At 35.6% G+C, this 21,379-nt stretch overlaps 1 pseudogene; it reads right to left on the bottom strand.

Moving 5' to 3' along the window:
* Positions 1-5,949: 5,949 nt before the first annotated feature.
* Positions 5,950-6,586, bottom strand: LOC107537232 (general transcription factor IIF subunit 2 pseudogene; annotated as a pseudogene).
* Positions 6,587-21,379: the final 14,793 nt, after the last annotated feature.

Consider the following 21,379-nt stretch of genomic DNA (forward strand, 5'->3'; position numbering starts at 1 on the left):
TATATTCAGCCATAAAAAATAAGTTAGTCTTGCCATTTGTGACAACATGAATGGTTCCTGAGTACATTATGCTAAGCTAAGTAATCAGAAAGAGAAAGAGAGATACTGGATAATATTCCTTATATGTGAAATCTTAAAAATAAACATAACTTATATGGTATTTGTCTTTCTCTGTCTGTCTTATTTCACTGAACATAATACTCTCTAGATCCATCCATGCTGTATCAAAAGGTAATATTTCATTCCCATTTTATGTCGGAGTAGTATTCCATTGTGTATATGTACCACAGCATTTTTTATTGTTAACACCATTACAGATATCCCTATCCCACCCCCCTCAACCTCTTTGCCCACCTCTACCAAACCCTAGCCTCCCCTTCTCTCTGGCCAACACCACATTGTTGTCTGTGTCTGTGGGCTATGCATATAAATTCTTTGGCTAATCCGTTTGCCTTCTTTCATCCAGTCCCCCTTCAGCCTTCCCTCTGACAGCTGTGAGTCAGTTCCATGTATCCATGCCTCTGTTTCTATTTTTGTTTGTTTATTTTGTTCATTTGATTCCACATATAAGTGAGATCATATGATGTCTGTCTTTTTTTGACTGACTTACTTCACTTAGCATAATAATCTCCAGGTCCATCCATACTGTCGTAAAAGGTAATAATTCCTTCTTTTTGTGGCCACATAGTATTCCATTGTGTAAATGTACCACAGATATTTTACCTACTCAGATGCTGATAGGCACCTGGGCTGTTTCCAGATCTTGGCTATTGTAAATAATGCTGCTATGAAGATAGTGGTGCATATATTTTTTCAAATTGGTGTTTAGAGAATATCAGCATATAATCCCAAAAGTGGGATCACTTTTATGCAGAATCTAAAGAACAAAATAAACAAAGAAACAAAACAGAAACAGACTTATAGATATTGAGAACAAACTGGTGGTTTCCAGAAGAGAAGGGGTTTGGGGGTCTGGTTGAAAAGGTAAAAGAATTAAGAATTACAAATTGGCAGTCACAAAATAGTCATGAGGATGTAAAGTACAGCATAGGGAATATAGTCAATAATATTGTAATAACTGTGCAATGCCAGGTGTGTACTTGAAATATTGGAGGAATCACTTTTTAAATTATATGATTACTAAACACTATGCTGTACATCTGAAACTAAACTAAAATAATATTGAATATCCACTGAAATTTTAAAATAAAATTTAAAAAAATAATGTATCAATAAAATAAAATAAAAATATAAAAAATATTTTAAAAACCTAACTCAGAAAGATAATTATGTAGTGCTTCCTTGGGGACAGGGGCTGGGAATTTTGGAGATGTCAGTCAAATGGTATAAACTTCCTCTTATAAGATGAAGTTCTGGGGATTTAATATAAAGCATAATTACTATAGTTAACAATATTTATTATACAATTGGAAGTTGCTGAAAGAGTGTATCTTAAATGTTCTCACCATAAAAATGTGGTAATTATGTTAGGTGGTAGAGGTGTTAACCTTATTGTGATAATCATTTTGCCATATATATATATATATATATATATATATATATATATATATATATATAATTATCACATTATACATCTTTAATTTACACAATATTATATGTTAATTATGTCGCAATCAATCTGGTTGGGGAGGTACTCAACAAAGTTATGTTGAATCAATATATGCAGTTTGGTATCCCAATAGAGAATTGTTGGAAGTTATTTTTCCTGTCCTTAATGGAAGAAATTTAACTGAGTAATGCCTAAAATTAAAATCATATAATTTCTTTGTCCACTTATTCAACAAAGATGACTTTGTCCAGTTGCTAAATAATTTTCCAGAAGCAAAAGTAAATTTCAAAGCAAGATTACTTTTCCTCTAATTAAGTGAGTCCTTACAAAGAGAGCACCAATGCAACAGGATGAAAAATAAATAGCAAATTTTAATGACACTTCCCACCATCTCTGCATACAATAGGGAGGATAAATCCTTAAGGTAGGACAAAATAAAGGTTACAGTGCTCACCACTCCAGGCAAGGAATGACACTCCTTAATGGTATAAATATGAAATCTGTAAAAACCTACAGGTCCTCTTATGTACCATTTTGGATTTTCCTCATCCTGTCAAGAGGGCCAGAAATTATATCAACAGGTCCTGTTAGGTGTAACAGCAATAACACAGAGTTGTATGTCAGGTTACCCTAGAGAGAGGGTCAAAAAATTCATTCTTGTGTGGAGTTAACTGGGTGTAATCATGACTCTTACTGAGAGTTTTCAATTATTCATACATTTTACACATACATGTATAACCTAGAAGAATCCTCAAATTATCTCCCTAAAACCTAAATGGGCTCTTTGAATTCACATATGCAATTTTATTCTGGATTATATATACTGCTTGCTAGTTGTGTCATCTTTATATAAATGAGACCAATAATTTCAAATAATTGTGAGGAAGCCTGGTAATCTAAGGGAGCATGTTTGAGACTCAGTTATACCCTACAGGGCTTATAGATTTTTGCCCATTGAGGTGGTGGTAGTGATGGTGGTGGTGGTAGAGTTGCAAGTTGGTACAAGAAAAAAATTACTCTTTATGCAAAACCTGCAATAGTACCTGACATTAAATGAAAACGCACCTTCTAAATTAGAGCTATGATTAATTTTTAAAGTACCAAACTTGGGTAGTTCATGGTATTTCTAAGCTTGATTTATGACCATAAATTTAAATCAACAATTGTCCCAAATCAAATATTAACCGTTTGATTGATATATTCCTCTCTCACTACCATATAGGTTGCTGAATCTTTAGTTCTCAATATGTAAAACATAATATTTTGAACTATGAATGAGCCATATGCTATAAATGTTATTCATTTTTCAAAGCCCATGTTAAATTTCCCCTCCTTTGTGAAAACTTGTTTGACAATTTCTACCTCAAAAGACCTCTTTTTCAGAATTATCCTATTACTTTGTGCCTAATCCCATGTCATGAACTGTATTCTTCTTTCCATTAGAGCTATTTGCATTCTGGACTTTAAGTTACTCAAGGGTGGGGACATGTTTGATTTATCTTTATATCTCCCATAGTGACTATAGTAGATTTTCAATAAATATTTGCATTACTTCAACAAAGGCAACCAACACTAACAAGTATAAAATTCTGGTGCTCTCATGACATTGTATTTACCACAGGTCAAATACTATAATTGTGTTCAAATTGCACAAATCTGAACTCAAGGCAGCTTGGAGTTGTAGAAGTATATATGCAATATGTAGTTAAAGGAAAATTAAACTTAAATATGATTTCTGAAAAGAAAATTCTTCCACAATTTGACCACAAGTTCCACAGAGCATGTTTTGTCTCATAGCTTTCAGTACAATGCGTTTGATATTAGACAATGGACCAGTGCACATAGATATTGGGGTTTATCCTAATATTGCATGCAATTTCTCAAACTGTCATAAGCCAAAAGCAGAAAACAATTAATGAATCTTATTAAAATATGTAAAAATCTGAGAGTGGCTTAGCCATTTAAGGACAAGAACAAGCAAGCCTGGCCTGGTAGCTCAGTTTGTTAGAGCCTTGTCCTGATTTGCCAAGGTTGTGGGTTCTATCCCCAGTCACAGCATGTACAAAAATCAACCAATGAATGCATAAATAAGTGAAACAACAAATAGATGTTTCTCTCTCTCTCTCTCAATTAATCAATCAATATTTTTTTAGAAAATGAAAGACAATGGGTTATAGTGGATGAGAATGAACTTTTCATTCTATCACTATCAGTGGACTGTTGAAATAATCAGTTAAACTGTCTGGTCTTCAGTTTTCTCATCCAATAAATGTAGATAGAAACACAGGACCAAATTTCATTTGAGAGCATGAAAGAATAGGTTGGATTAGATAAATTTTGTACTGGAAACAATTGTAAAAGCTAAAAATATGCATAAAATTACACTTTTTAGGCATTGAGGGGAAACCAGTACAAACATGACTTGTGGGTTTATGATCTTGAGAGAAGCAAAACATACAAGGTGAGCTCTAAATTTACCTTTACTTATTCTCAATGGCTTTACCCAAGTTATGATATAGGGAAATAAAACTCAAGTATAAAGCAGCAGTCTTACTGGTCTGAGAAGGGAGTGTATGGAGGTTGAGTCTACTAAAGAAGCTGAAATTTAAGAGACACAATATAGAAAGATAAATATACATATTAAAATCTCTCAATTATTTAGCCAACTCCGAAGCTGCACATTTTACAGGCAAAGACTCCAAGTAATCACTGAATGGAAGCAGAAATTTATACAGCTATGCCACGTTGGGGAGAAAAGATGGTGTTTAAATCCTGCCAAATTCAAGGGGCTTTGTGACATTGCAGGTGATGCTAAAGGGAAAATAACAACACAGAAAGAGTAAGGACAACACCCTAGGGATAGTATTATTACATCATAATACTAAGGACTAAACCAAAATACAGGCTCTAATAAAGCATAAAGCTAAACCCCAAGAGTGTCAAGAGTATCAAGTAAAAGGAAACTTAACTGATACTGGCCTGGTAACTCAGTTGATTAGAGTGTAGTGCCAATACAACAAGGTTGCTGGTTAAATTGCTGACCAGGGGACATGCAAGAATCAACTAAGAATGCATAAATAAGGGGAACAACAAACTGATCTATAATAAATAAATAAATAAATAAATAAATAAATAAATAAATAATCAACTTTGGAGAAGAATATCATCATCCAGAGTGTCAACACATTTTTCAACGTATACAGCCTATAATAAAACTTATTAGACAAGAAAAAAATTGCACAATAACTGAATGTCAAGAAAAAATAAAATAAAAATGGCGACCTATGAAACACCTTTCATCCCAGTAAAAATATCTTCTAAAAAAGATTAAAATAATATTTCAGAAAAATAAACCCAAGAGAATGTTTTGCCTGCAGACTTACATCACAAGAAATACATTTTTATTTTATCAAATTTTAGATGTGACAATGGTTTATAAAATTATATATGTTTAAAATGCTCAACTCTATAATGTATCATCTGTCTATTGCATTGTGTTCGCCACTCAAAGTCAAATCTCCTTTTGTCATTGTATATTTGACCCCCTTTACCCTCTACTAACTCTACTCCAGCCATTTTTCTGCCTGCTAACCAACATACATTGTCTGCGTCTATGAGTTTTTGTTAGTTTGCATTGTTTGCTCATTTGTTGCTTTCAGTTTTATATTCCACATATGCGAGAAATCATGTTTCTTAATTTTTTTCATTTGACTTCTCTTAGTATGATATTATCAAGATCCATCGATGTTCTCACAAATGGCATCATTTCATCTTTTCTAATGGCTGAGAAGTATTCCATTATATATATGTAACACTTTTTAATCCACTTATCTATCAAAGGACACTTCAATTGTTTCCATGTTTTGTCAACCATGAGTGATGCTGCAATAAACATAGGGTACATATATTTTTATGAATAAATGTTTTAAAATTCCTCAGTTAGATACCCAGAAGTGGGATTGTTGGGTCATATGGTAACTCTATTGTTAATTTTTGCAGGAACCTCCATACTGTTTTCTACAGTGGCTGTACCAGTCTACATTCCCACCAGCAGTGAATGAGGGTTCCTTTTTCTGCACAACCTCTCCAACAGTTTTTATTACCTGTCTTGTTGATAATATCCATTCTAACACGTGTGAGGTGGTATCTCATTATAGCTTTTATTTGCATTTCCCTAACTGATAGTGAGACTGAGCATTTTTTCATATGTCTCTTAGCCTTTGGTATGTCTTCTTGGGAGAACTGTCTGCTCAGGTCCTCTGCCAATTTTATTTTAAGTGGATTGTCTGTGTGGTTTTTTTGTTGTTGTTGAATTTTATGAGTTCTTTATATGTTTTGGATATGGATACCTTATCAAAGGTGTTGTTTGAAAATATCTTCTATTTGGTTGGTTGCCATTTTTTTGTTGATGGTTCTTTTGATGTGTAGAAGCATTTTAGTTTGAAAACTACAAAAATTACTTTAAAAAATTGAAAAGCCAAAAATAGCATATCTAAAACATACTGTTTATCAACTTGAGCTTGTTTTCCATCTTTTCTTTTTCTTTCATATTCAATATTGTATTGATGATTAGCAGCAGGCTTGTAAATGGTTGTGACGACTTTGTCCAGTTGTGATAACCTTACAGGTTTAGAAGATTTTTCTATTTGCAATCTCTATAATCTCATGTAGTTTTCACTTGCAGCAAGTTGGCATTCAGCTCTTTGTACTACTGTTTCTTCCAATGAAAGATGAGCTTATCTGATGAGCTCTCAATAAATAATGTTAATATTTGCCCTCCAACACTTTGCAAGACAAATGAACAGTCTCTAAGGGCTCTGACTGAAGCAGCTTCTCTGCCAATATCATGAATATTTGCAAAATCTTCATTAAAATAAATGACACCTCTGTCATTCCTTGATTCTTGGCAATCTACAGTTTCCCAATTTCACCTCTTCCAAGGGCTTTACCACATTGCTGTGACAAATAATTATGAGCTTTGATCAGTCACACTCCAGTACATTCCGTGGTGTACATGAAGGAAATCTTGCCAAAAAATTGATGTTCAAAATGTAAAAGGGATCCACAAAAACACAAGGGAGCTGCAGCCAGAGTACTGCCATTATGAAGGAGAAGGAAAGAGTGATTTAGAAGACTCTAAGCCAGCATGATAACAGAACTAAAGGGTGAGGTGTCAAGCATATGGCATTGATACTTGAACTTGAGCACCATCTGTTATGGGCACAAAATGACATATTTTTATTTCTCTAGGTAAAATTTTAAGCAATAATTCTTGAAAAGTTACTTCCATGTTTTTTAGGAGAAATAACAAATTTATTTTTAATCTTAACTAGTATTATTCTAAATTATTTGTGATATAGGGTTAAGGGTTTGGGGTTAAGAGGATATGTAATTAAAGCAAATAAAGCAAATAAAAATAAAGAAACTAAAGAAGTCACAAAGAAATGAAAGATATTCTGTGTTCATGGATAGGAAGAAAAACATAGATAAAATAGTCATATTATCCAAAGAAATATACAAATTTAATGCAATTCACATCAAAATCCCAATGGCATTTTTCAAAGAAATAGAAAAAAAGTCAGATTTGTATGAAACCACAAAAGACCCCAAATAGCACATGGAATCCTGGAAGAAAAAAAAACAAAGCTGAAGGTTTCACACCTTCTGACTTCAAATTATTCTACAAAGTGACTATAATCAAAAGAGTACAGTACTGGCAGAAAAACAGACACACAGACCAATGGACTAGAATTGAAAGCCCAGAAATAAACCCACAGTATATGGGCAAATAATTTACAACAAAGCAGCCAAAATCATACAATGGAAAAAAGAAAGCCTCTTTAATAAATGGTGCTGGCAAAATTGGAAAGACACATGCAAAATAATAAAACTAGGCTGCTATTAGTTGCCATACACAAATATTAATTCAAAATGCATCAAAGAACTAAATATAACATGAGAAACAATAAATCACTTAGAAGAAAACATAAGTACTATACTTATGAACTTTGGCCTTAGAGAAGATTTTATAAATTTGTTCTTAAAAGCAAGAGAAATTAAAGCAAAAATAAATAAATAAATGGGAGTATATCAAACTAAAATCTTCTATACAGCACAGAAAACATTAAAGAGAGTAATTCTAGTTAAGTAAAAGCAATCACAAATTGAATAATAGAACTTCAGAGAGATATAAAGCATACCAGAAAAGGTCAGTATGTCTATTTCAGCCCATCAGTAGATGAGTGGATAAAAAAGCTGTGGGACATTTACACCATAGAATACTATGCAGCTGCAAAAAAGAAAGACCTCTTACCCTTTGGGACAGCATGGATGGACTTGGAGAATATTATGCTAAGTGAAATAAACCAGGCAGAGAAATAAAAATATCACATGATCTCACCTATATGTGGAATCTAAAGAACAAAATAAAGTGATGAACAAAAGAGATCCAGTGACATGGAAGCATGGAACAGACTGATAAATCTCAGTGGGAAGGCAAGGGGGGGGGCAGGAAAAGATTAACTAATGAATTTGTATGCATATAAGCATAACCCATGGACACAGACAATAGTTTGGTGAAGGCCTGGGGCAGGGGGTGAGTGCAGGGTGGAAGGGGTCAATGGGAGAAAAAAAGGGGAAATCTGTACTTCTTTCAACAATAAAGACAAATTTAAAAAAATAAAATATATGGAGAAGTAACCTATGTGATAATAATGAAACAAAGGTGTGAAAATGTAAACAGAGTTAAATTATTCTAAGTATGTTGTATTGTTTTGGATGTCGTAAAAATGCTAACATAAGATAAAAACTAATGAATTCATAATACATATCCCAATTCTTAGGGTAATCACTGGAAGTATAATAAGAGAATGTGTTCACAAAAAATAATAGATGACAAAAATAAATACTGAAATCAAGTGTTACATCCATTTCCTAGCCTGGTGAAGGTTTAATAATAATGCTCGCATTATAAATTTATTAAATAAAATGTATTACAAAAAATAAGCATACCAAAAATATTTGATACATTTAAATAAGCAGGAAAAAAGGAATAAAAAAATGAAGACAAAATGGACAAATAAAAAGTATTAGCACATTATCTCACTTATACGTGGAGTCTAAAGAACATAATAAACTGATGAACAAAGGAGATCCAGTGACATAGAAGCATGGAACAGACTGATGAAGTTCAGAGAGAAGGTGGGGGTGGGAGGGTTGTTGGAAAGAGATTAACCAAAAAATTTATATGCATGTATGCATAACCTATGGACACAGACAATAGTGTGGTGAAGGCCTAGGGTGGGGAGTGGGTGCAGGGTGGAAAGAGTCAATGGGGGAAAAAAGGCCACATCTGTAATATTTTCAAAAATAAATAAATAAATAAATAAATAAATAAATAAATAAATAAATAAATAAAAAAGATAAAAGAATATGTTTCAAGCTGACATCTTAAATATGATTATTAAATCTTGCAATAAAAATGTTCTGTTCAAAAAACCATATTAGCAAGATGAAGGTCATACATGCAAACATATTATTTTTGTATCAATATTGTCTGACATTAAAACAACTGTATTGAGTTTCTTTTGGTTATTGTTTGCATGTATTTTTAATAATCCTTTTATTTCAACAATTTTCTGTTCATGTAAAATGAATCTCCTGTAAATATCATATGATTAAATTTAAATTTTTATTTTTAAATTTTATTTATTTTATTGTTCAAAATATTACAGATGTCCCCTTTTCTCCCCATTGACCCCTTCCACCCCTCAACACCCCCTCCCCTTAGTCCCTCACCACACCGTTGTCTGTTTCCTTGGGTTATGCATATAAATTCTTTGGTTAATCTCTCCCAAACCTCACCCCCACACACACCTTCTCTTTGAGATTTGTTAGTCTGATCCATGCTTCCGTGCCATTTAATCTATTTTGTTCACAGTTTATTAAGTTCTTAAGATTCCACATATAAGCGAGATCATGTGATGTTTGTTTTTCCTCCGCCTGGCTTATTTCACTCAGCACAATATTCTCCAGGCCCATCCAACCTGTACTAAAGGGTACGAGATTGATCTCTTTTCAGCTGCATAGTATTCATGGTGTAAATGTCCCACAGCTTTTTTATCCACTCATCTACTGATTAACACTTGGGCTGTTTCCAGATCTTAGATATTGTAAATTGTGCTGCTATGAACACAGGGGTGCATATATTCTTTTTGATTAGCCTTTCAGGATTCTTAGAATATATTCCTAGACATGCAATCACTGGGTCAAATGGTAGTTCCATTTTTAATTTTTTGAGGAACCTCCATACTGTTTTCCATAGTGGCTGCACCAGTCTGCATTCCCACCAGCAGTGTCTTTCAAAATACAAAGGAACCCCATGGTATAGGAGAACATATTTGCCAAGTATGTAACTGATAATGGGCTAATTTCCAAAGTGTAGAAAGAACTTATGTAACTCAACAGGAGGAAGACAAACAATCCAATTAAAAAATAGGTCAAGGACATGAATAGCCACTTCTCCAAAGAAGAAATAAGATGGCCAAGAGACATATGAAAAAATGCTCAAGGTCATTAATCATCAGAGAGATGCAAATTAAGACCACATTGAGGTATCACTTCAAACCTGTCAAAATGCCTACCATCAACAAATCAACAAATGACACATGCTGGTGAGTATGTGGAGAAAGGGGAATCCTGGTCCACTGCTGGTGGGAATAAATTATTTTTTTTAAAGTATTACACAAGTCTCTTCTTTTTCGCACATTGACTCCCTCCTCCCTACTCCTACCCCTCCTGAAGCATTCAGCACACTGTTGCCTGTGTCCATGGGTTATGCATATACAGTGGTACCTCAGTTTTCGAATGTAATCCGTTTGAGTTCTGAAACGTTTGAAAACTGAGGGATCAACAGCCGACAGCTAGACCTTAGGATCTTGCACTCAGCAGAAGCTGTGTGGCACGTTCAACTTCTGAAGTGTGTTCAAAAACTGAAGCATTTACTTCCAGGTTTACTGCGTTCATAAACAGAAATGTTCAACAGAGACATTCAAAAACCAAGGTACCACTATATTCATATAATTTCTTTGGTTAATCTCTTCACCCCAAACAGACCTTGCCTCTGAGAATCCTCAGTGTGTTGCATGCTTTTTTGTTTCTGGATGTTTTGTGTTTATTTTGTTCATTACTTTCCACATATAATTGAGATCATTTGATATTTGTCTTTCTCTGACTGGCTTATTTTTCTTAGCCTAATATTCTTCAGGTCCATCCATATTGACTCATGGTAAGAAATCCTTCTTTTTTTTTACAGCTGCATAGTGTTCTATGGTGGAAATGCCCCACAATTTTTTAACCCACCGATCTACTGATGAGCACTTGTGCTGTTTCCAGATCTTAGCTATTGTAAATAAAGCTGTTATGAACATAATGATGCATGTATTATTTCTGATTGGTGTTTCAGGCTTCTTAGGATATATTCCTAGAAGTGGGATCACTGGGTCAAATGGCAGTTCAACTTTTTGAAGAAACTCCACACTGTTTTCCATAGTGGATGTACCAGTCTGGTTTCCCACCAGCAGTATACTAAGGTTCCTTTTTCTCCACATGCTCGCCACCATTTGTTTTTTATTTATTTATTGATGGTAGCCATTCAGGCAGGTGTAAGGAGGTACCTCATTGTTATTTTAATTTGTATCTCTCTAATGATTAGTGACTTTTAGCATTTTTTCATATGTCTCTTGGCCGTTTATATGTTCTCTTTGATGAAATGTCTATTCATGTCTTCTGCCAATTTTTTATTTTCTCTGTTTTTGACATTTATATATATTATTGAAAGTATTACAGATGTCTCCTTTTCCCCCCAATGGATCCCCTCTACTCCCCATACACCCCACCCCCAGGTATTCCCCATACTATTGTTTGTGACCCTGGATTTTGCATATAAGTTCTTTGATTAATCTCTTCCCACCCACTCTGCCCATTTTGAAATTGGATTGTCTTCCTTTTGTTGAGTTTTATGAGTACTTTATATATTTTGGAAATTAACCCCTTATCAGATGTGTCATTGGCATTATCCTATACAATGGGTTCCCTTTTCATTTTCATGCTGTTTTTGTTGCTTGTTTTTTGCAGTGCAGAAGTGTTTTTTGTTTTTTTTTGTTATGCAGTCCCATTTGTTTATTTTTTCCTTTTTATCTCTTGCCCTAGGCATTTTATCAGTGAAAGTTCTGCTACATAAGATGTCCAATATTTTGCTGCCTATGTTTTCTTCTAGGATTTTAATGATTTCATGACTTACTTTTAAGTCTTTTATCTATTTTCAGTTTATTCTCATGTATGATATGTTGGTGGTCGATTTTGTTTTTTTTCTATGTACCTTTCCAATTATCCCAACATCATTTATTTAAGAGACTATTTTATCTCCATTGTATGCTCTTGCCTCATTTATCAAATATTAATTGAGCACAATGACTTGGGTTGATTTCTGAATTCTTTGTTCTATTCCATCAATCTATATGCCTGTTCTTGTGCCAATGCCAGGCAGTTTTGATTACAGTGGCTTTGTAATACAGCTTCGTATTTGGTATTGTTATACATCCAACTTTGTTCTTCTTTCTCAGGATTGCCATAGTTAGTCAGGGTCTTTTTAGTTCCATATAAAATTTTGGAGTGTTTATTCTAGATCTGTAAAATATTCTGTTGATATTTTAATGGGGATTGCATTGCATGTATAGATTACTTTGGGTAGTATGGACATTTTAATAATGTTGATTCTGCCAATCTATGAACACGGTATATTCTTCCAGGTGTTTATATCTTCCTATATCTCTTCCTGTAAAGTCCTGTAGTTTTCTGAGTACAGGACTTTTACCCATTTAGTTAAGTTTATTCCTAAGTATCTTAAATTATTTTTATTGCACTCATAAATGGGATTGTTTTTTAAGTTTCTCTTTCAGAGAGTTCATTATTGGTGTATAAGAATGCCATTGATTTCTGGGTGTTAATATTATATCCTGCTACATTGCTGAATTCATTTATTAAATATGGTAGCTTTTTGGTGGAGTCTTTAGGGTTTTCAGTGTACAATATCATGTCTTCTGCGAATAATGATAGTTTTACTTCCTCCTTTCCAATTTGGAGACTTCCAATATTATGTTGAATAAGAGTGGTGAAAGTGGATATCCCTGTCTTGTTCCTGTTCTTAGGGGAAATGGTTTTAGTTTTTGCCCATTGAGTATGATGTTGGCTGTAGGTTTTTCATATATGACCATTATAATGCTGAGGTATGATTCCTCTATTCCCTCATTCCTGAGTTTCTTTTTTTCCAAAAATTGGTGTTGAATTTTGTGGAATGCTTTTTCTGCATCAATTGATATGATCATGTAATTTTGTCTTTCAATTTGTTTATGTTATGTGTCACATTTATTGACTTGCAGATATTGTACCAGCCTTGCATCCCTGTAATAAATCCCAAGAGGTCATGACATATGATTTTTAAAATATATCTCTGGATCTGCCTTGCTAATACTTTGTTGAGGATTTTAGCATCTAAGTTCATTAGGGATATTTGCCTGTAATTTTCTTTTTTTGTAATGTCTTTACCTGGTTTTGGAATTAGAATAATGCTGGTCTCATAAAAGGAGCTTGGGAGTGTTTCTTCCTCTTGGATATTTTGGAATAGATTGAGGAGGATAGGTGTTCTTCTTTGAATGTTTTATAAAATTCCCCTGTGAGGCTGTGTGGACCAGGGCTTTTGTTTGCTGGGAGTTTTTTGGTTATTGCTACCATTTCATCATTAGTTATTGGCCTATTCAGATTTCCCAATTCTTCCTGATTCAGTTTTGTAAGATTGTATTTTTCTAGGTATTTGTCCTTTTCGTTTAGGCTGTCCAGCTTATTTGCATATAATTGTTCATTTTCTTATAATCCTTTGTATTTCTGTGGTGTCAGTTGTTACTTCATCTCTTTTAATTCTGATTTTATTTATTTGGGCCTCTCACTTTTTTTTTTTTTTTTCCTTCTTTTTCTTTAATCCTAACAGAGGATATTTTTTCCATTGTTTCTTCACCTCTTGCACATGCCCCGACCAGGGTCAGGAATACAGCCTGAAACTGAAGTATGTACTCTTTGCCCAAATCAAACCAGGGACCCTTCAGTCCCTGTGTTGATCCTCTAACTACTGTGCCAAACTGGCTAGGGCTCACTTTGTTCCTTTATGAGTCTGGCTAAAGGTTCATTATTCATGTTTATCTTTATAAAGAGCCACCTCTTGGTTTCCTTGATCTTTTGTGTTGTTTTTATTTCAGTCTTTATGTCATTTGTTTCTGCTCTGATCTTTATTATTTCCCTTCCCTCTACTTCTTCTGGGCTTTTTGTGTTTTCTTTCTAATTCGTTAAACTGAAGGGTTAGATATATTATTAGAAATTTTTCTTGTTTTTGTGGTAGATCTGTAGTGTTATGAACTTACCTCTCAGGACTGCTTTCATTGTATCCCGTAGATTTGGGGTTGTTGTGTGTTTATCTTCATTTGTTTCCAGGAAACTTTATTTCTTCCTTGATCTCTTTGGCAACCCATTCATTATTTAATAACATACTGTTTAGCCTCCATGTGTTGGAATGTTTTTACTTTTGTTGGTTTCTAATTTTATGCCATTGCTATCTGAGAAGGTGCTTGATATGATTCCAATCTCCTTGAACTTGTAGAGACAGTGTGTGTCATAACATGTAGTCTGTCTATCTTTGAGAATGACCCACATGCACTTGAGAAAAATGTATATCCTGTAGCTTTGAGATGAGAGATTCTGTAAATGTCAATTAATTCCATTGGATCTAGTGTGTTGTTTAGATTTGCTGTTACCTTGCTAAAATTTTTTTTGGTCTAATAGATCTATCCAGTGTTTTCAGTGGGGTGTTATAGCCCCTTACTGTGATTGTATTGCTGTAGATCTCTCCATTAAAGTCTTCCAGAAGTTTTTTTTATGTATTTGTGTGCTACTATATTGGATGTATATATATTTACCAGGTTTATATCCTCTTGTGTTTGTTTGTTTTTTATCCCTTTGGTATTATGTAGTGACCTTCATTTTATCTTGTTATGGCCTTGATTTTGAAGTCTATTTTTTTGAGTTATGAGTATGGCTACTGCAGCATTCTTTTCATTGCCATTTGCATGGAAATTTTGTTTTCTATCTCTCACTTTCATCATATGTGAGTCTTTTGTTCTGAGGTGACTCTCTTATAGACAGCATATATATGGGTCATGTTTTCTTATCCATTCAGTGACCCTGTGTCTTTTGATCGGAGTATTTAAGCCATTTACATTTATGGTTAATATTGGTAGGTACTTATTTATTGTTATTGTTTTTTGTTTTGGGGGAGGGTTGCTTGTGTTCCTCTTTCTCTCTATTTCTTCTTCTTGTTACACCATTCCTTTTAGAATTTCTTCAAGTGCTGGATTGGTGATAATCAACTACCTTAGCCTTTTTTTCTGCAAAGCTCTTTATTTCACATTCAGTTTTAAGTGATAGTCTTGCTAGAGAGTAGTCTTGGACTCAGTCCCTTGATTTTCATGACTTTGTATATTTCTTTGCACTCCCTTCTGGCCTAAAGTGTTTTTATTGACAAATGAGCTGACAGTCTAATGGGAGCTCCCTTGTAGGTAACATTCAGTCTCTTTTGCTGCTTTTAAGATTCTTTTTTTTTAACTTTTGCCATTTTAATTACGATGTGTTTAGGTGTGGGTCTTTTTTTGTCCATCTTTTTTGAGACTTTGTTTCCTGAATTTGAGTTAATTTTTCCTTCAGGAAGTTAGATATGTTTTCTATCATTACTTCTTTAAAAAGGTTCTCTATTCCTTGCTCAGATTCTTCTACTACTGGTATCCTTATGAAGAAGATATTGTTATATTTCATGTTGTCCCAAAGCTCCATTAAACTGTCTTCTGGCTTTTAATTATTTTTCTAATTACTGCTCTTATTGTGTGTATTTTCTACCTTTACTTCTTCTTTTTTTTTTTTTAATCTTTTTGTGTGTTTTTTTAAATATCTTTATTGATTTCAGAGAGAGGAAAGGAGAGGGAGAGAGAGAGACAGAAACATCAATGATGAGAGTCATTGATCAAGCCCACAACCCGGGCATGTGCCCTGACCCGGAATCGAACCCTGATCTCCTGGATCCTAGGTCGACGCTCAACCACTAAGCCACTCCAGGCCAGGCTTGACTTCTTTTTTTAAAATTTATCTTTATTGTTTAAAGCATTATAGGTGTCCCATTTTTTCCCCCATTGACCCCCCTCCACCTTTCTCCCAACCCCTCCCCAGGCCTTCAGCCCGTTATTGCTTGTGTCCATGGGTTATGCATATATGCATATAACTTGTTTGATTAATCTCTGCCCACCCTCCACCCCCATCCCTCTTTCCTCTGAAATATGTTAGTCTGTTGCATCCGTCAATGTCTCTGGATTTATTTAGTTTGTCAGATTCTTTTGTTCATTAGCTTCTTCTTAAAGAAGACCCTTCAACAATTCATGTAGTACTAGTCTGATGGTGATGAACTCCTTTAATTTTTCTTTGTCTGAGAAGGCCTTTATCTGACCTTCAATTCTAAGTGACAGCCTTGCTGGGTGGAGTAATCTTGGTTGTAGGTTCTTGCTTTACATCACTTTGAATATTTCTTGCCACTCCCTTCTGGCCTGCAGAGTTTTTATTCAGAAATCAGCTGACAGTCGTATGGGTGCTCCCTTGTAGGTGACTGTTTTTCTCTTAATGCTTTTAAAATTCTTTCTTTGTCTTTAACTTTTGGCATTTTAATTATGATGTGTCTTGGTGTGGGCCTCTTTGGGTTCCTTTTGTTCGGGACTCTCTGTGCTTCCTGAACTTGTAAGTCTATTTCTTTCCCAAAGTAAGGAAAGTTTTCAATAATTATTTTTTCAAATAGGTTTTCAATTTCTTGCTTTCTTTCTTCTCCTTATGGTACCACAATAATGCAAATGTTGGGCCACTTGAAGTTATCCAAGAGATTCTTTACACTATCTTCATATTTCTGGATTCTTTTTTCTTTTTGCTCTTCTGGTTGGATATTTTTTGCTTCCTCATATTCCAAATTGATGATTTGATTCTTAGCATCCTCTATTCTACTGTTGATTCCATGTAAATTATTCTTCATTTCAGTTCATGTAGCCTTCATTTCAAATTGGTACTTTATTATGTCACCAATGGTCTCACTAGTTTTCTTAATAGTCTTACTAATATCCTTGAGCATCCTTATAGCCATTATTCTGAACTCTGTATCTAGTAACTTGCTTGGTTCTATTTCATTTAGTTCCTTTCTTGGAGATTTCTTCTGTTCTTTCCTTTGTGACATGTTTCTTTGCCTCCACATTTTGGATGATTCCAGGTGTTTGTTACTATGTATTAGGTAAAGCTGTTATGTCTCCTGGAATTTGTAGAGTGGCTTTGTGTAGTAAGTGTCCTGTAGGGTCCAGTGGCTCAGCCTCCCCAGTGACCTGAGCTGGGCCTTCTAGGTGTTCCTCTGTGTGGCCTGTGTGCAGTGTCCTGTTGTAGTTAAGCCTTGGTTGCTGTTGGCATCACAGAAAGGAATTGAACTCCAGGCGAATTGGCTGTGAAGACCAGCTGCAGCTACAACCAAAAAGTTGCTGTGCTGGAGAAACCCCCTATGGAGCAGGATTGACTTCAGTGGAGCTTTGGTGTTCCCCAAGTGTGTCCTTGAGTGTTTTACTCATGGATGTGATAGGGTTGTAGTCCAGCGTAGTCAAGTCTTACCACAAGGTGCACTATCCCTGGGGCCTCCTGGGAGATGCAAAGTCAGCCTCTGCCAGTGCCTTGCCCAGGGCCACCCAGCATGAGCTACACAGCAAACTGTAAGTGCTGCTACTTGTGCTGGGCTTGGAGGTGTCCAGGAGAAGCCAAGCCATGAATCAATGCCGGCTGCCACTAGTGTCAGGCTTGGGGCCACATATCAAGCTGTATGGGGCACCCTGTTTTTTGTTTTAGAGATTTTAGGAAAGTCCTAAACATGAGGCTCTAGAGGCCACTTCCATAGAAAAGCCACTAGAAATGGCTTGGATGAGCTTACAAGTAGGGAAGGGCGGGGTCTCCAGGAATCACCAGGGCAGGGCCAGAGGTATGAGTCAGGTGCTGGAGATTCAAATATGGTGCCTGCTTTCCAGCTTTGTGGGGGGAGGGCCCACCAAATGAGCAATGGCCTCTGACAGCTCTTCTGTCTCAGAGAAAGCTGCCCCTTCACCTATCGCCCCAATTGCAGGCAAGTTAGTTCCTCTGCAAATGTCTCAGTTTGCTTTCAAGCTGCTTCCCAGCGCTGGAGCTAAGAGAGAGCAACTCTGAGTAGTCTTTGGGTGGGTCCTTTAAGAGGAGCTACCTGGGACTCCTGCAGCCTCCACATTCCTCAGACACAGTCTCCACTGGTTTTTACAGCCTGAAGTTGTAGGGACTTTTCTTCCCATTCTTGGAGCCCTGGGCTGGGGCACCTGATGTAGGGCTGGGACCCCTCACTCTTCCTGGAAACCTCCACCACCATGATATCCTTCTGGGGTTTAAACCACAGCATCAGGTGTGGAACTGTGGCCTGCTGGGGTCAAGCCCCAGCGGTCCAGGTGTCTCCAAAGATGTGGACAGCATCGGCAAAGAATGAAGGACACAGAAACAGCATTCAGAGCATCAGGACTACCAGCTTCTGTTTTTATTGCCTTGTTACAACTGTATTTATACTATTTGATTTTATTGCCAGTTAAACAACATGACATCATGCTTTGTTGTGGTTTCTGTTTTGGCCTTTCACATTTAATGAATATACTTTCTTATCTGACCTTTGCTAAAGAATTTACATCTGTTTAGGTATGTTAATTTTAGCCTTATCTATTGTATAGGTTATTCTACAGGTTAACCTCTAGTTTGTTATTTATATTCTGAGGTTACTATATTATTGTTCTACCATATAGCTAAAAGGAGAATAACTAAACCAGCTTTTCTTATGTAAAGGTTATGCAAGTCCTAAGTAAAGATTATGTAGCTTGCACATGATTGTTTTTAGCTATGGTGATTGACCGCCTGTCTGGCACCTAGCCTTAGTCTCTCCATTTACATTCCGTGCAGCAGTCCATCCTCATTGTAATATTCTGTGTATGATAAGGGTTCAGGTGTAGATTGAAATAATTTCTTTCCTAGACTGCTCTTTCCTTGTGGGGATTCCCAGAGTTTTCCATGAATATAAACATCCCCAGTAATACATTCCTTAGTGGGAACTCTCTGGTGAACTTCCTATGGATTGCCCTGTGCTGCCGAGTCAGCAGGGACCCCAACCCAGTCCTCGTCCCTGGTGGGAAGGTCCCCAGGGTAGTGGGCTTAATAAGTCATAACTTTTCTGCTGACAGTCTGAGTCTAAGTTCCTTATAGGTGCCACATGATATCTTTGTGAAACTTGGGGTTTTTACTGAATCAATGTCTTTTCTAGTTCTATACAACTCCCCTGCTGTGAAAAGTTTCCAGCTAGGGCAAAACCCTTTTCTGGTGAAGTGACTCGGGTAAGGACACAGAGAGTCAGGAAGGGGAACAAGCATAGAAAGAGGAATATGCCATACACCAAGTCCCATGGAGCATTTGCTGTGCAGATGTCTCCTCCTTGAAGGACTGTGTCAAACAGCAAGGACGGCACAACTTCCAGCAGTGGCCAAGTCTCCATCCACATCTCCGCCCCTCCTACAGGTCTCATTGCTTCTTCAATTCCCTCATTTTAGGACTTCTGTTCAGCTAGATTTCAAGGGGTTCTGAAATACAGTTGTTCTGTATTTTAGTTGTAATTTTGATGTGGTTGTGGTAGGTGGTGGGTACAGCTGTTACCTACACCTCCATCTTGTATCTTCTTCTCTACCTGACTTTTAAATCATTTATTCAGTCATCAGCTTCTTCTAGTTTTCTGATTACCCTTTCCAGGTTATTCTTTATTTCAGTTATGTCATTCTTCATTTCCAATGGATTTTTATTCATGGCTTATAAGTCTTTTTTCATGCTTATGAAGTTCCCACTATGGTCTTTACAGTTCTCATTAAGTGGCTTCTAATTTTCACTTAGTTGTTTGAACATCTTTATAACCAGTAGTTTGAACTCTATATTTGATAAATTGCTTGCCACCATTTCTATTTTTTCCCATTCTGTTGATCCCTCCTTTTCTTTCATTTGGGTGTTGTTTCTTTGCTTCCTCATTTTGGCAGAGCCAGTTGTCTGGGGGTGCTGGGTCAGGCAATTGAGTTGCCAAGACAGGTCCATGGATCTAAAGGGCATTGAGTTATGTGGGCAGGACTGGGAGTGTTACATTAAGACTGAAGGGCAGGCAGGCAGGCCAGGCATGTTACTTTAAGTTGGTGGGCAACATTTTTCTCTTTTATTTGGTGATTTTAATTATATAAAGTACACAAAACAGAAAACAAAAACTGAACAAACAAAACAAAAAAATCATACACTGAAAACAGGATGTTGTTTACCAGTGAGTAGGGATGTGGGAAGGAGGAAGACAAGGGTAAGGTAGTGAAATAAATGGTGATGGAAGGAAACTTGAATTTGATTGGGGAGAACACCTTGCAATACACAGGTTCTATATTATAGGATTGTACACTTGAAAATTATGTAATCTTATTAACCAATGTCACCTTAATAAATTAAATAAAAATTTTAAAATAAAATACATATAATTCAATGATAGCTATTATAAAAGATTATATTTGTTTCAGTTGTACAAATAGTGATCTGACATTTATATACCATACAGTATTCATTCCAGCAATATTTACAATATATATAATATTTACAGTTGTATATATATAATACGTATATATATACACACACCATAGAATATTACTCAGCAACAAAAGGAATTATTTATTTATTATTAATTTATATTTTTAAATTTATCTTTATTGTCGAAAAAATTACAGATGACCTCATTTTTCCCCATTGACCACATCTATCTCCCACTCACCTGTGCCACAAGTCTTCACCACACTATTGTCTGGGTCATTCTGCATATACATCTTTTAATCCCTTCCCCTCCCCCACCACACACCTGCCCTCTGAGATTTGTCAGTCTGTTCCATGCTTCTAAATCACTGAATCTATTTTGTTCATCAGATTATTTTGTTCATTAGATTCCACATATAAGTGAGGTAATATGATATTTGTCTTTCTCTGCCTGGCTTATTTTGCTTACCGTAACATCCTCAGTGTCAATCCATGCTGTCACAAAGTGTAAGAGATCCTTCTTTTTACAGTTGCACAGTATTCCATGGAATAAATGTCTTACAGCTTTTTTACCCACTCATCTATTAATGGGCACTTGAGCTGTTTCCAGGTCTTAGTTATTATAAATCTCACTGCTAGGAAAATAGTGGTGTATAAGTTCTTTTGATTGGTGTTTAGTGTTTCCTAGGACATATTCCTAGAAATGGGATGACTGGCTGAAAAAGCAGTTCCATTTTTAACTTTTTGAAGAACCCCCATAATTTTTTCCTTAGTGGCTTCACCAGTCTGCATTACCACCAGCAGCGCACCAAGGTTCCCCTTTCTTCACATCCTCGCAAACACATGTCATTTGTTGATTTCTTGATGGTAGCTATTCCAAGAAGTGTGAAGTGGTACATCATTGTGATTTTAATTGCATCTCTCTGATGATTAGCGATGTTAAGCATTTTTTCATATATTCTTGGTCATCTGTATGCCCTTTTTGGAGAACTGTCTATTCAAGTCTTTGCCCATTTTTTAATTGAATTGTTTGTCTTC

Source organism: Miniopterus natalensis, chromosome X (assembly GCF_054644295.1).
Source record: "Miniopterus natalensis isolate mMinNat1 chromosome X, mMinNat1.hap1, whole genome shotgun sequence".
Taxonomy (NCBI): Eukaryota; Metazoa; Chordata; class Mammalia; order Chiroptera; family Miniopteridae; genus Miniopterus; species Miniopterus natalensis.